The following is a 16,953-nucleotide window of genomic DNA, read 5'->3' on the forward strand; positions in this document are numbered from 1 at the left end:
CACAATGTATTAGAAATTTTTGGTTGGTTATATCGAATACATTTGGATTTAATAAAATAGATAACAGACTCCAGATGGTTTTTGTGCAATTATTGCGTTTATTGAAGTTGAAAAATAGGTGTATAGTTCAAAAAGGGTGATGGGTGATGGTGAAGGCATGTCCATGGCAGAGTCCAGACTCTCGTTCGTACAGGTGCATTGTCCATATGCCTGTGGAAGGTGGAGCAGGGGCAGTTCAAGGTTGGACAGGGTGAACAAGTGGGACAGTGGGATGACATCCGGGGGTTTCCGTGCATGGCGGGGGTCTTGACATCCTACTCTGTCTTCTTCCTAGATCTCAGGCCTTTCTTGCGGGGTGGTTCTTGTTCTGCAGGGGGTGGAGTCCGGGTGGGCCGTTGCTGTTGTGTCGGGGCATCCTGACCACTAGCGCCGGCAGAGGTGGTGGGCTGTTCTTCCTCCATGCTAGTGGCAGGGGCCCTTTGGGGGGCTACATGGTCCTGCAAAGTGGTGACAATCTGGTTGAGTGCCACCACCATTGTACCCATTGCGGAACTGATGCTGCGCAGTTCTTCCCGGAACCCCATATACTGTTGCTCCTGCAGAAACTGGATCTCCTGGAACCTGGCCAGGACCGTCGCCATCGTCTCTTGGGAGTGGTGGTACGCTCCCATGATGGTGGTGAGGGCCTCTTGGACAGTGGGTTCCCTAGGCCTGTCCTCCCTCTGTCGCACAGCAGCCCTCCCAGTTCCCCTTTGTTCCTGGGCCTCTGTCCCCTGGACGGTGTGCCCACTACCACTGCCCCCAGGTCCCTGTTGTTGTTGGGGTTGTGGGTTACCCTGGGTGCCCTGTACTGGTAGACACACCGCTGCTTGACCTGTCCTGGAGACAGAAGCATGGGCCCGCTGGGTGGGTGCTGTGCTGGTGTTTCCAGAGGGGGGTAGGTCTGCTGTGGCCTGTGGCTGACTGAGGGTAACCGACTGTCCAAAGGTCCCCGATGGTCCGGGCTGGTCATCAGGTTCTAGGTCGACAGAGCTGCTGTCATCACTGGGGGCCTGTTCTGGGGGTGGGATGGACAATTCTGGACCCTCCTAGCCGGTGTGTTGGCGTTCGGGCCCTGCAGGGGTAAAAGAGCATGGTTATTGCTTCTGTGTGTGCCATGGCGTGCGATTTGTGGGTGCCCTTGTCCCCCAGTGCTGGCATTCCCTTGTGGGAGGAGTTGTGAGGGTGGTTTGTGGGGGGGGATGGGTATGTGCAGTGGTCATGCTTAGGTGATGGGTGTCCATGGTTTGTGTTGGCATTCAGGGGTTGGTGTTGGGTTGGGTGGGTTGTGCTGGTGAGACATTAGCAGGGAGGATGTGTGCTGGAGGGTTGGGGGTGAGGGTGGGGGTGTGGGTTGGCATGCTGGTGGTTGGGGGGGGGGTGAAGTAGTTGAGATTAGACTTACCAGAGTCCATTCCTCCGCCTACTCCAGCGAGGCCCTCAGGATGCAGGATGTTAAAGACCTCTTGCTCCCATGCTGTGAATTCGGGTGGAGTGGGTGGGTGTCCGCCGCCAGTCTTCTGCACAGCGATGTTGTGTCTTGACACCATCGAACGCACCTTCCCCCGTAGGTCGTTCCAGCGCTTTCGGATGTCTTCCCGATTTCTGGGATGCTGTCCCACAGCGTTGACCCTGTCGACGATCCTTTGCCATAGCTCTGCCTTCCTGGCTATTGTGGTGTGCTGCACCTGTGTGCCGAAGAGCTGGGGCTCTACCCTAATTATTTTCTCCACCATGACCCTGAGTTCTTGGTCCGAGAACCTGGGGTGTCTTTGGGGTGCCATGGGGTGGTGTGGATGAGGTGTGGGGTGGTGTTTGTGGTGATGAGTGTGGTGGTGTGGGGTGTTTTGTGCGTAGATGTGGTGTGGGTGATGATGTTGGGTTCCTGTGTGTGTTGTGGTTTGCGTTCCCTGTGCTCTCTCTCTGTGTATTGCGCCTTGTCTCTGGATTTCAATTTGTGGGGGTTTGTGGTTGATGTGGGTGTGTGTTTTATATTGTATTGGGTGTGTGGGAGTGGTGTTTGTATGTGTATCAGGTGTGTGTATTTCAAATTGTCCAATGTGGTTGTGTTTTGTAAATGTGTGTGTATTTTGACCGCGGCGGTGTGTACCGCCAATGGAATACCGCGGTTGAAAGACCACCGCGTGGATTCGTGGGTCGGAATGGCATGGGCGTATTTGTGTTGGCGTGACGGTGGAGGTTTGGTCATCTCCAGTTTATCGCTGACCGCTGATGTGGCGGCCTTCAGTGGAGGTCGGGTTTTTGGCGGTTTGGCAGTTGTGGGTCAGAATGGCGATGGCGGTTTACCGCGGCCGCGGCGGTGTAGTGGCGGTCTTCTGACCGGCGGTAAGCGCCTTTTACCGCCGAGGTCAGAATGACCCCCATAGTCTTGTTCAAGTCCCCACTGAAATAGTGTGTAAAGACAATGCTCAAGTCACCACACAGATAGAGCGTGCAGATAAGGATGTCCAAGACCAAACAGAATTACTCTGTGAATATAGGTAACCTCATGTGCCTACAGCGATGGGATGTGAAAGTAATCAGGTTCAAGCCTCCAAAATGATAGTGTGTGAGTACTGTTATGTTAAAGTCCTCACAGAGATAGTTGTGGTTGTAGAGATGTTCAAGTCCCCACAAAGATAGTGTGCGATTATAAGGATGTTCAAGTCCCCACAGATATAGGGGGTCATTACAACCCTGGCAGTCGGTGTTAAACCGGCAGTAAGACCGCCAACAGGCTGGCGGTCTTACTTTGGGGAATTCTGACCATGGCGGTTACCCCCATGGTCATCCGCCGGTTTTCCGTGCCGCCCGCCAGAGCGGAGACGACCGCCGGGCTGGAGACCTGGGGCTCCAGCCCGGCGGTCGTCACTAGACTGCCGGCGGTATTTGGACCCGGCTTACCGCCGTGGATTTCCAGCGGTTTGAACCACCATGAAATCCATGGCGGTAAGCACTATCAGTGCCAGGGAATTCCTTCCCTGACACTGATAGGGGTCTCCCCCACCCCCCACTCCCACCCCGACTCCCTCCCCTACACCCCCCAACACCCCTGCCACCCCCCCAAAGGTGGCAGGGCCCCCCTCCCCACCCGACCCCCAACATCACATCACCCTTACCCACACGACACGCACGCAGGCAACACCTACACACTTACACGCACACACGCCGACATACATGCCAACATCCACACACACAGTCAGACACGCACACCCACATTCAAACATACACGCACACATCCATACAGACATACCCACAGACATACACGCACTCATTTCCATACACACAACACCCCTGCAAGCATACACGCGCTCACAAACCCCCTCTACATACACAGACGCACACCCCCATGCACCCACACAACACACAACACCCCCCCACCCACCTCCCCTCACGGACGATCGACTTACCTGGTCCGTCGATCCTCCGGGAGGGGACGGGAGCCATGGGGGCAGCTCCGCCGACACCACACCACCAACAGAACACCGCCACGGCGAATCACAGGACGTGATTCGCTGGGCGCTGTTCTGTTGGCGTGGCGGTGGAGGTGGAGCAACCTCCACTTCCCCGCCTCCCGCCATTATGGCTGTTGGTGGCTCTCCGTCTGTAAAAGGACGGAGAGCTGCCAACGGTCATAATAGGCCGAGCGGAAAACCGCCACCACTGGCGGCCTTCCGCACGGCGGTCCCTCGGTGGTCTTCAAAAAAGACCGCCGAGGTTGTAATGACCCCCATAGTGTATGAAGATGATTGTGTTTAAAGTCCCAACTGGACTAATATGTAAAGATAGTCTTGTTGAAGTCCCCACTGAAATAGTGTGCAAAGACAATTTTCAAGTCTACACATAGATAGAGTGTGAAGATAAGGATGTCCAGCAGAAGCAGAACAGGAGGTTGATCATTCTCCTACCAATCTGCCAAATCCTGGATTGGCTTCTCCCAAGACATCAGGACCTCCTCGTTACTTTTTGAATTTCATAGGAAGATGAAGACCAACTAGTCTTCTTGCGGGACCATCAAGACTGCCTGTATTCAGGCCCAGCCTCATCACATGCCTACACTTACCTACTCGGTACCTGAATACCCTCAGGGGTGACAAACAGAGCTCTACAAATCCATCTTACATTACATTACACAACATCTCAGTCTTTGTCTCCTGCCAGAGCCTGCCTCCATTCTACATCAGGACTGTGATTCAGTGCCTACGTTTCAGCAAGACCCTGTACCCACCCCTCTGCAAGCATGAAAGCTCCACTGCATGTGCTTTTCAGAGATACATAGGACAACCGTGAAACAGATTTTGTGGCCTGGATCTGCACTCGCCCCTCCACAAGTAGCCAACCTCTACCATGTGCACACTTTAGACATACACAACAGAGGTTGTCTACAAGATCTGGGTCCATATTTATGGCCTGGCTTGCATCACTCTTGCACCACGCAACATGGTGAAATAGAGACACAAACCTTAAGTGAGATTTATGAAGCACTGCATTGCCAACTTACATGACCCTGCTTGGCTTCATAAATCTTGAGTAATGTAACGCAGCGCAAATCACTGTGTTACATTACATGCAACACCCATGGATGCCTTTCAATGGGAGTTGCACGGGTGTTCCCATGCAACATCCAGGGATTTTGACGCATTCCCAGATTTACAAGAACTTGTAAATGTGTAAATGTGGGAATGCACCAAAAACATATGCCTCCACATGGGATGTGTAGCAAGGAGAAATATGTTTATTTCTCCTTGTTTTTCCTCTTTCTATCTGTGCTGCATTCTGCATATTTTATGTGCACTTTGAAAGTACCCACAAACCAGATGAGCTTATAACAACAAAAACTGCAGGGATATAAATCTAGCGTTTTCATACACTTATGCTCAAGTCCAATGAGTAACTTTACAAAATTAATGGACACAATGAAAACATTGAAGAAGTGGTGTATCATAGAGCTCACAAACCTTAAAAGGGAATACGCACATATAGAGCGCCAATGGCGGTGGACCAAATCTGGTGACAAAATACATAATATAAGAAACATAGGCCTTCATTACAACCCTGGCAGTCGGTGATGAAGCGGCGGTAATACGGCCAACAGGCCGGCGGTGAATAAAGTGGAATTATGACCACGGCGGAAACTGCCAACACAGACAGCCACTTTAACACACCGACCGCCATGGCGGTAGCAACAAGCACCGCAGCGATAACAGCCAACAGCTAGGCAGAAGACAAGTTTCTGCCCACTGTATTATGAGACACCAATCCGCCACCTTTTCCGGGGCGGTACCAACGTCATCAAAAGCACAGCGCAAACGGTACACAGAAGGGAAACAACTTACCTCTGGACACTCGGGAAACACCACCACACCATGGAGCCCGAACTACAGGTGTTACCCATGCTGGTCTACCTCCTCCTAAACCAGGAATACCAACACCGGCGAAGACGACCATGGTGAGTACCGCCCCAGCACACGGGGGGTAAAAAGAGAGTGACAAACACATGCAGCACGCAACACCCCCAACACCATACTCACAACCACATGCAACAACATTACATATCCACCCAGTACCCCTCAGGAATAATGCAAGGACAAAAGGAAGTGATTGTACTAAGATAAAATAACAGTAATACGTCCTCAAAAATCAACACAGTATATACAGAAATACAAATGGAGGGACACTGCCCAGTCCATAATGTCCGCGGGCCACAGGGCCATATCACATAGGCCAAGGCCCCACTTGACTCCTGCCTCAATACAGAGAGAACACTGCTGGGGCATCAGCTCATAAATACACAGGCACCTCAGGGGGAAGTGGAAGGGGGGGCACCTCAGCCAGAAGATGGTACTATGCCACTGCTCCTGGAGGGGGCAACATGCCCATTACTCTGTCCTGGGGAGTGCAAAGCCACAGTCTCTCTAGTGGGTGGTTTGCCTACTGCTTGGTCCAGGGGAGTGCAAAGCCACAGTCTCTCTAGTGGGTGGTTTGCCCACTGCTTGGTCCTGGGGAGTACAAAGCCACAGTCTCTCAAGTAGGTGGTTTGCCCACTGCTTGGTCCTGGGGAGTGCAAAGCCACAGTCTCTCAAGTGGGTGGTTTGCCCACTGCTTGGTCCTGGGGAGTGCAAAGCCACAGTCTCTCAAGTGGGTGGTTTGCCCACTGCTTGGTCCTGGGGAGTGCAAGGCCGCAGTCTCTCAAGTGGGTGGTTTGCAAACTGCTTGGTCCTGGGGAGTGCAAGGCCACAGTCTCTCAAGTAGATGCTATCTTCCACTGGTTCTGAAGGGGGCTTTTTGCCCAGTGTGCTTTAGCCTGGCAAGAAGGGGGTGAGTGGATGCCTTCTTCCTCTGGTTCTAGAGGGGGCTTTGTGCCCAGTGTGCTTCATCCTGGCAATGAGGGAGGGAGTGGATGCCTTCTTCCACTGCTTCTGAAGGGGGCTTTGTGCCCAGTGTGCTTCATCCTGGCAAGGAGGGGGTGAGTGAATGCCTTCTTCCACTGAATCTGGAGGGGGCTTTGTGCCCAGTGATGAAGCACTGGGGGTCTGCAAGGTCACAGTCCCTCACCTGGGGGTCAGACCCATGAGATTTGCAGTGGGCAGGATATATGGCACTCCATGGAGGTCTGGACCACAGTCCATCCGCTGGCGGCGAGGCTGCACAGTGGTGGTAGTGCCGGCGCTGGTGGCGGTGCTGCCAGTGGTGGGGGGACGCTGCAGCCCTTCCCCTGGAGCCTCGGACGGCTGCCCTCAGGGGCTGCTGCTGCTGGCAGTGGTGTTGACAGTGGTGCAGGTGGCGGTGCTGCCAGTGGTGGGGGAAGCTCCAGCCCTTCCTCTGCAGCCTCGGACAGCTGAAGTGCCATGGTTGGTATTGTGTGCTCAGATTCAGCTCCAGCACCAGGCCTCCAATCCATCCTGCCTGCAGTGCCCGGCCCTTTGTCATTGCCCTTGGCAGCTGGTGGTCCCTTTTTGCCCTTGGCAGCTGGTGGTGCCTCCTTGCCCTTGGTGGCTGGTGGTGCCTCCTTGCCCTTAGTAGCTGGTGGTGGCTCCCTGCCCTTGCCCTTGCCCTTGGTAGCTGGTGGTGCCTCCTTGCCCTTGGTAGCTGGTGGTCCCTTTTTGCCCTTGGCATTGCTGATGGGTGTCTCCTTGGAGCCTCTCACACCTGCCGAAACTACAGTGGCAGTGGACTGGGTGGCTGAGGTGCTGGCCTGGGATCTGCCCACCCTAGCCTGAAGTGAAGGACAGGGGGATAGGCAGGGAAGAGGTCAAGGGTGGAGAGTAAAAGCTTTTTAGGGACAATGGGGTGGGAAGAGGGTGAAGGTTTGGGAGTGGAGGAAGAGGGAGTGGTCGTTGGAGGTGTCTGTCTGCTGTGTTTGGGTGCAGTTGCATGGGCTGGATGCTGTTGTGAGGTGGATGGCTGTTGGGTGTCTGGGTGCTTGAGTTTGTGTACTTTGCGAGGAGGGGGCACAGACACAGTGGGAGAGGACACAGGGGATGTGTGCATGGATGTGGGGATGGTGACTGCCAGTGAGGGGTGTGTAGTGATAGGCGTGATGATGATAGAGGTAGTGGATGAGGATGTAGTGCATGGTGGTGTGAGTGGAGACGCTACTGGGAGAGAGGTGGACGACGAGGAAGAGAGGGACACAGTGGAGGTAGTTGATGTTGGCATGTCTGATTCTGGATGGTGTTTGTGTGAGTGTCTGTGTGATGATGTGTGGTGCTTGTGTTTGCCTGAGCCACTCCTGTGTGTTGTCTTGGGCGCATGCTGATCTGATGGTGTGCTTGGGATAGGCTGGGGTTGAGGGGAATGGGACTGCGTAGAGGAAGTTGGAGGGGGGAGGCTAGAGACAGGGACAATGGCTGCCATCAGGGAGGAGGCCAGAGCCTGGAATGATCTCTGTTGGGCCACCACGCCAGAGTGAATGCCCTCCAGGAATGCATTTGTTTGTTGCAAATGTCCCGCCAGCCCCTGGATGGCATTCACTATGGTTGACTGCCCAACAGAGATGGATCGCAGGAGGTCAATAGAATCCTCACTTAGGGGAGCAGGGCTGACTGGGCAGGGCCTGAGGTGCCTGGGGTGAAGGAAATGCCCACCCTCCTGGGTGAGCGGGCATGGGAAACACGCTGAGGGGCTTCTGGTAGGGCGGTGCTGGTACGGGGGTGGTGGCTGTACCTGTAGTTGGGGTGGCCGCTCAGGTGTCCGCCGCCACCAGGGAGCTTCCATCGGAGGAGGTATCACTGTCAGACTGTCCCCTCCAGTCTCTGCCGAGGTGCTCCCCTCGCCCTCCGTCCCACTGGTGCCCTCACCGTCGGTGGATTCGGCCTCATGGTCCATGTGGGATGCAGCTCCCTCCATCGCTGGTGCCTCTGCCGGATGATGCTAATGCACATAAGGACAGGGTGACAAAACAAAAAGGGGGGGAAGAGACAGAGGATACACTTGGTCAATGCCAGCAACAACAACACCATTGGCGTACACAACACACAGGGAACAGCCCTATGCACTAGGCGATGCATTACCAGTCACAATGCTAGTCTCCAGGCCATGGAGAATAATGCGTAACGCCAATAGCAGCATACCTGAGACCCACAGAACCCTGACCAGTAGTAGATGCCCACTAGCATGTTTGGGGGTGGAGTGCAACAGACCCTGCCCAACATGGAACCTACCCTGCAATGTTCGACCTGGCCTAGGGGCACCCACAGGCCCACATCCCCCACCCAGATAACACCCCACCACGCGCAATTTCAGAATTGGAAACTGTACTCACCCCCTTGTGTCTGCTGTGATGCCCTCAAGTGCCCATCCAACTCCAGATAGGCCACCGACAGAATGCGGAACATCAGGGGGGTCAGGGTTCAACAGGCACCCCTTCCTCATTGGGAGGCCATCCCCAGCTGGGCCTCTGCCGTCTTCCTTGCCAGCGTCTCAGGTCCTCCCACCGTTTGTGACAGTGGGTGCTCCGTCTGCCGTAGACCCCCAGGATCCACACATCCTTGGCAATGGCATGCCATATACCCTTTTTCTGATGGGCACTGACCTACAGACAAATCAACATAGAAAAAAGGTATCAGTCATACCATCTGGCCTGTTACATCTATGGCCCACCATATCCCTCCCATCCCCTTACGCACATACATTGACCACCATAAATGCAGCACTCTGCCCAGGACCCTTCAGCCACCCCCCCTTACACGAGGTCTTCACACACAGCACTCCATGCATTCATGCCCCATGCATCGTGCACACAGTGTACTCACCTGTTGGCCTGGAGGCCCATAAAGCAATCGGTACTGGGCTAGCACCCCATCCACCAGTCTCTCCAACTCCTCCAAAGTGAAGGCTGGGGCCCTTTCTCCAGAGACTCGAGCCATGGTTGCTTCCAGACAAGGGGCACAGCAGCACTTGCAGTGTAGGTCCTCTCCTGTTGAAGGTCAGGTAGCAAGTGAGTAAACAGTTAGAAAATGGCAGTCACATCCGTGGCGGTGCGTACTGTCACTGCCAGCGTACATCACCATTGGCTACTGTTCCCCATAGGGTCCAATGATGACCAATGAGGAGTTGCACGGCGGTCCTCAACCGTCTCCCGCAACGGTGCACAACGTCAGTGGAATTACCTCCGCACAGGACAGGCATCTGCCATTTCAGGGGAGGGGCAGGCCATGGCACATAACTGTGTCACAGCAGACATAAGCACATTTAGGGACTACAGGTAAACATACTGTTTCTGTCACAACATGCAATGCATATTATTCTGAGGATATTTTGAAAATGACCAGCTGCTCACTGTTTTGCCCCCTAGATTACAACCGCTGAGGATGATTAGGAGATAGAGACATCCCCGTGTACAGGCCCCTGGTGGACATGGTAACAATTGAGAACAGGCACATTATCCTCAGCTACAGACTTGATAGGGCCACAATCCAAGAGCTGTGTGCCCAATTGGAGCCAGACCTTATCTCAGCTATCCGCCAGGCCACTGGGATCCCCCCTCTTTTGAAAGTCCTATCAGTGCTACATTTCTTGGCAAGTGGCTCCTTCCAAGTGACAGTGGCCATGGCAGCAGGGATGTCACAGCCAATGTTCTCAATAGTGCTGACCAGAGTGTTGTCTGTCCTGATTAAACACATGCACAGCTACGTCGTTTTCCCCCAGGTGGAGGATTTGGCCACAGTGAAGGCTGACTTCTATGCAATGTGACATATCCCCAACATCATTGGTGCAATTGATGGTACACATATTGCCTCTGTTCCCCCCAGGAGAAATGAACAGGTGTTCAGAAATTGAAAGAGCTTCACTCAATGAATGTGCAGATAGTGTGTCTGGCGGACCAGGACACCTCCCATGTGAATGCAAAGTATCCTGGGTCTGTGCATGATGCCTTTATCATGAGGAATAGCAGCACCCCACATGTGATGGTTCAACTCCAGAGGCACCGGGTGTGGCTAATAGGAGAGCCCATGGTCCCCACCCAGTGTCTGTTGGTATATGGGTGTGGGGTTGGCCCTAAGGGTGAGTGTGTGGCTAACAGGTATCCCTTAATATTTACAGGTGACTCTGGTTACCCTAACCTCTCATGGCTACTGACCCCAGCGAGGACGCTAGGACAAGGGCAGAGGAACATTACAGTGAGGCACATGGGTGAACAAGAAGAATTATTGAGTGCACCTTTGGCCTCCTGAAGGCCAGGTTCAGGTGCCTCCATCTGACAGGTGGGTCCTTGTGCTACTCACCAAAGAAGGTGTACCAGCTCATGGTGGCATGTTGCATGTTGCACAACCTTGCCTTGAGATGCCAGGTGCCTTTTCTGCAGGAGGATGGGACTGGACATGGACGTGTGGCAGCAGTGGAGCCTGTGGACAGTGACGAAGAGGAGGCAGAGGATGAGGATGTGGACAACAGAACAACTATCATATGACAGTACTTCCAGTGACACACAGGTAAGACACTGTAACTTCACCTTCCATTGCTGTTTTGTGTAGTGAATTTTCTCTGGCAGGCTGCTATTCCCACTACTATGCCACTTACTGTACCCTTTGACATGTCTATTCACAGAACTTTGTGCCCTACTCTGGCTCCTGGTGTATTGACTGCAGCACATTACAGGTCATACCTATGTATATATAACTGTACAGTCTAACTGCAATGTCTACAGATTGGTAAACAAATACATCCTTAAATCATTTGACATAGTCCATACTTGTATTTTTTCAAAGGGTGTTTATTTCAGTGCTGAGAAGTAAATGGGGATGTGCAATGGGCTGGGGTGATGGTGGAGGAAAGTCCAGGATAGAGTCCAGTCTATTGGTATCACAAGTGTATTGTCCAATGGGGCATAGGAAGGGGAGCAATGGAAGTTCAAGGTGGACAGGGTAACAGAGTGGGACACAAGGGTGACAATCAGGAGAGTCTTATTTCCTGGCGGGGTCTTGGCAATGTTCTCTGGCTTCTGCCTGGATCACAGGGACCGTTTGCGTGGTGGTTCTCCTTCTGCAGAGAGTGAGGTGCTGGTGGCCTGTTGTTCCTGTGGCGGGGCTTCCTGTCCACTAGCGTTGGCAGAGGTGGAGGGCTGTTCATCGGTGTGGCTAGTGTCAGGGGCCCGTTGGTGTTCCCTCATGGTGTTGGCCATGTCAGCCTGCACCCCTGCAATGGTGACCAGGGTGGTGTTTATGTCCTTCAAGTCCTACGTGATCCCCAGGTATTGTCCCTCCTGCAGCCGCTGGGTCTCCTGCAACTTGTCCAGTACCTGGCCCATCGTCTCCTGGGAATGGTGGTATGCTCCCAGGATCCCTGCAAGTGCCTCATGGAGTGTCGGTTCCCTGGGCCTGTCCTCCCCCTGTCGCACAGCAGTCCTCCCAGGTTCCCTGTTGTCCTGTGCCTCTGTTACCTGAACCGTGTGCCCACTGCCACTGACCCCAGGTCCCTGATCGTCCTGTGTTTGTGGGGTGTCCTGGGGTCCCTGTAGTGGTGAAAACACTGCTAATTGACATGTCTTGGGGGCAGTGGTATCGGCCCGCTGGGTGGGTGCTGTGGTGGTGGTTCCTGAGGGGGGAGGGTCGGTGGTGGTATGGGACTGTGGCTGGGTAACCGACTGTCTGGAGGTCCCTGATGGGCCAGGTTGGTCATCCTGATCCAGGCGTGCAAAGCTGCTGTCATTACTGTGGGCCTTTTCTGGTGTGGGGGGACTGGATGTTGCTGGCACCTCCTCTCCAGTGACGTTGTGTGGAGTACCTGTGGGGATGTAAATGCAGTGTTATAGTTTCTGCATGTGTCATTTCGTGCATGGGTATGTTGCCCTCTATGGTTGATATTGCCATGGCAGATGAGCCTTAGTGAGAGTTGTTATTTGGTGGGCTAGGTGATTGTCTCTAGTGTGCATGCAGTGGTGATGGTTGTCCATGCAGGTCTGTGATGGGTGTCCATGCATTGGTGGGGCATGCAGGGCTTGGCATTGGGATGAGTGGGTTGTGATGGTGGGGTGTATGTGAGGTGGTGGAGTTATGGTGGTGAGGGTAGGGGTGGGGGTTTGTGATGGCATGCAAGTAGGGGGAGAGATAGTAACAGACATTTGACTTACCAGAGTCCAGTCCTTCTGCTACTCCTGCCAGGCCCTCAGGATGCAGTATTGTCAAGACTTGCTCCTCCCATGTTGTTAGCTGTGGGGGAGGAGGGGGGGTCCACCACCAGTCCTCTGTACAGCTATCTGGTGTCTTGCTACCACAGAACTCACCTTCCCCCGTAGGTCGTTCCACCTCTTCCTGATGTCATCCCTTGTTCTGGGGTGGTGTCCCACGGCGTTGACCCTGTACACGATTCTCCACCATAGCTCGATCTTCCTAGCAATGGATGTCTGCTGCACCTGTGATCTGAATAGCTGTGCCTCTACCAGGATGATTTTCTCCACCATGACCCTTAGCTCCTCCTCAGAGAACCTGGGGTGTCGTTGTGGTGCCATGGGTGTAGTGTGAGTGGTGTGTGTGAGGGTGTGTGGGGTGATGTTTTGGGGTGTGTACTGTGAGGTGCATGGATGGTGTATGGGTGATGGTGTTCTGTGGCTCTGGTTCTGTGGGTGCTCTTGGTGTCTCTCTCTCTCAGTTGTAAATTTGTTGGAGCCGTAAAGGGTTGTGGGTGTGTGGGTGTGGTGTGTGTATGTGTGTCAGGTGTGTGTTGTTTGAATTGTCCAATGTAGTGTTGTTTTGTAAGTGTGTGTCTATTTTGAGAGCGTTGGTATATATCGCCAATGGTTTACAGCGGTTGAATGTCAGCCGCGGTGATTCGTGGGTCATAATGCTGTGGGCGTAGTTCTGTTGGCATAACGGTGTGGGTTTTGGTACTGCCATTTTATTACTGACCTTTGGGCTGGCGGACTTGTGTGTGTGTCTGTATAGTGACGGATTTCTACGGGTAGCGGTATCTCACATCGGTTGCGGTATGTTGACGGCAGTCAGCATGGCAGTATGCAGCGCTTACCGCCAATGTCATAATTAGGGCCATAATGTTCAATGGCACGTGTGGCTGTAGATACACATGCTTTGCATAAATCCACAATTTAGTGTTGGGTTTGGAGGGTTGCAAGTTGTTTTTCTTCAAAGAATCTTTTTGAGTAACGGGATCAAGTGATTCCTCCTTTCGGTGATACTGTGCATGGGCATCAAGTCCTTGTTTTCTCTCCGCCGTCAGGTTCAGACATGTGTTCCTCTTGCTTTGGTATTCCTCCTCTCAGTCTATTCCGAACTGCTCATTTCTATCTTTGTTTCAGCAACAGTATTGCAATTTGATAGTGGTATCTCTACCTGACGCAGTCAATCAGAAATTCTGCGTCAGGACTCGGCTCATCACCCTTGGGGGCACCACTGCCCTTCTAGGGGCTACTCCTCAACATGGTGTTGAGATATGAGAGGCTGATGGAACGGACTCCTTTTTGGTTTTGCCCTTGATGCCATTAGAAATTCCCATACACCGACTAACACCTGGTGTGTAGCTTGTGCCTCTCCCTGGACCATAAAGAAGAAAGCTGCGATGCCTGTTGGTCTTTTAAATCCAAAAAGGCCATCCAGGACAAAAGAGCGCATCAGCTGAAGATGGCATCAAAGACACCAGATGACGCTCCCAATATTTTTGAGGAAGAGCATGCCCAGGAGGAGATCGAACATGAGGAGGCCTTCTCCATAGAAGACTCAGAATCGGACGTCCAATCTGACATAGAAAGTTAGCCTCTCACCTCAGTGCAGCCCATGGGTACATCAGCCTCCAGCTCCCATACAAAGACTTCAAAGAAGACCCACAAACAGATAATTGAACTGCCACTGCCTTCAAGCCAAGGTCGGATCCGAAAGATACCTTCAGATGCTCACCTTCCAGCTCAGCACCAAAGAAAGCCAAGACTAAGCTGTCTTCAGCATCGACCTCAGGGTTGGCAGCATCCCACACAGCCTCAGGATCGATTCAACCCTTTGACCAAAGCATTTCGGTGCTGACAAAGAAGCCTTCATCTTCGGAGCTGACGGCTTCAGTTCGAAACAAGGTTTCCAATCTGAGAACTTCAGAACTGAAGATTCTGCCTTCCAGAGACTCAGCCACTCCTCTGAAGCAGCCTCACCAGTGGAGCCTATCCTAGAATTAATGGACTCTCTTCAGCGCAAGCTTCATATCCAAAAAGAAACAGGAAGAATAATTGCTTCCCGCCCCCTTGTTCTAATCAAGAGAAAACATACTTTTCAACAGGCCCTGGATACTGTTTCGCTACCTAAAAAGGTCTCTAAGGACAATGACAAAGACAAGGCTCCATTTCAACCCCAGCCTTCTAATCCACACTCTCCTGTGCTTGCTTCTACCCCTCGACCACCTCCCCAATCTCCTACACCTATTACTGAACCACAATTTTCTCCACAAGGTTCATCTCCATCTCAAGAAGATGATTTAGGGGACATGCCCCAGGATATTGACTCATGGGATTCATGTGATCCAGACCCCATTTTACCAAATGACCCTGACCTATAACCCGCACGCCCATCCCCTCCTGAAAACGCAACTTCAAATCATTAGGTCGTAGCACGGGCAGCTGCATATCACAATGTACAAATGCACACTGACCCTATTGAAGAGGATTTCCTCTTTGAAACACTCACTAACACTCATAAGGAGAGTCAGTTTTTGCCTATGCTACAATACTTAGACATGCTACCGATATTTTTAAAGAACCTGTTAGGTCAAGAGTTATCTCCCCAAGGGTAGATAAACAGTATAATGCAGCACCCACCGACTCTATATTTATTTGTTCAAAAATCCCTTCTGGCTCCATAGTAGTCAACACAGCACAGAAACGGCCTAACATCCAATCAACAGCAGATGCACCTCTTCATGATAGGGAGATCAAAAAACTAGATGCTAGTGGGAATATTATCAGAAAGAATGATTGGCTCCAATGCTTAGTCTTCAAGACAGAAATTCAGCAGTCAATTCCTTATTTGCCTTTCGACAGGGAACACTTGTTTGGTCAGGAGGTTGACAATACTATAGACAAACTTAAAAAGGACTCTGAGACAGCAAAGGCTATGGAGCACTACTCACCACACCACAAAGGGGTAAGTTGCGTCACCCACAATTCAGGGGAGGCTTCAACCCATCCTCCACTGAACCTTCCCCCTCTCAAAGCAAACAAGGCACCCATTTCTATAATAGAGGTTCCTTCAGAGGTTTCTACAGAGGTGCAAACAATAAAGGTAGAGGAAAGGCATCCACCTCCAGAGGATCTACCTCCACCACACGCCAGTGACTACCTTCCACTGGCTCACACTTCTCCAATAGTGGGAAGACTAGTTCATTTCCAGCCACAATGGTCTAATATCACTACAGGTCAGTGGGTTTTCTTAATTATCCAGCATGGTTAGTGTCTCACTTCCACTCCACCAAACATTTCCCTTCGCACTCACAAACTCTCATAATACCATCTTACTCTTTTGAAAGAAGAGGTACAATCCCTTCTTATCAAAGGGGCTATAGAGCCAGTTCCCCTCTCACAGCAATGGTTAGGAGTATATTTTCTATACTTTCTCATACCAAAGAAGGATGAGTCACTAATACCTATTTTAGATCTCAGGCCACTCAACCTATACATTCTGTCAGAGCATTTCCATATGGTCTCTCTTCAAGATGTCATCCCACTCTTTCAACAGGGCGACTTCATGACAGCTTTAGATCTGAAAGATTCATACTTCCACATTCCCATTCATCCCGCACTCTGCAAATACCTCAGATTTGTCATTGCAGGAAAACATTACCAATTCAAAGTCTTACCATTCGGGGTCACAACCGCCCCCTGGGTTTTCAAAAAATGTCTAGTAGTAGTCGCAGCATTCCTCAGGAGGCAACACATCCATGTCTTCCCCTACTTAGATGACTGGCTCATCAAAGCCAGTTACATCCAACAATGTCAACATCATACTCAGATGACAGTAGACCTCCTGCACACCCTAGGATTCATGATCAAATTTCCTAAATCCCATCTCCAACCATTACAGATACAGCCTCATCTGGGGGCAATTCTCAATGCTCACTCAGGGTTGGCATATCAAAGCCCAGCTTGAATTAAAACTTTTCAAACTTTCTTTCCCAGCCATACAAAAACCATACTTACACAGTGAGATTAGTGATGCAGTTACTAGGGATGGTGGTATGTTGCATTGCTATTGTTCCCTATGCCAGACTACACATGTGTCCCTTACAGCAGTGTCTGTCTTGCCAGTGGTCTCGGTCACAGGATCATCTCCAAGATATAGGCCCTCATTATGACTTCGGCGGTCTTTTTCTCAGACCGCAGAAGTCACACTGCCACATGACTGCCAATGTTGGCGGACTTCAGACTGGCGGTGGGCGGTCTAGTGGAGCTTGCTCCGTCGCCACGTCACCACAACACTGCAC

Source organism: Pleurodeles waltl, chromosome 10 (genome assembly GCF_031143425.1).
Source record: "Pleurodeles waltl isolate 20211129_DDA chromosome 10, aPleWal1.hap1.20221129, whole genome shotgun sequence".
Classification (NCBI taxonomy): domain Eukaryota; kingdom Metazoa; phylum Chordata; class Amphibia; order Caudata; family Salamandridae; genus Pleurodeles; species Pleurodeles waltl.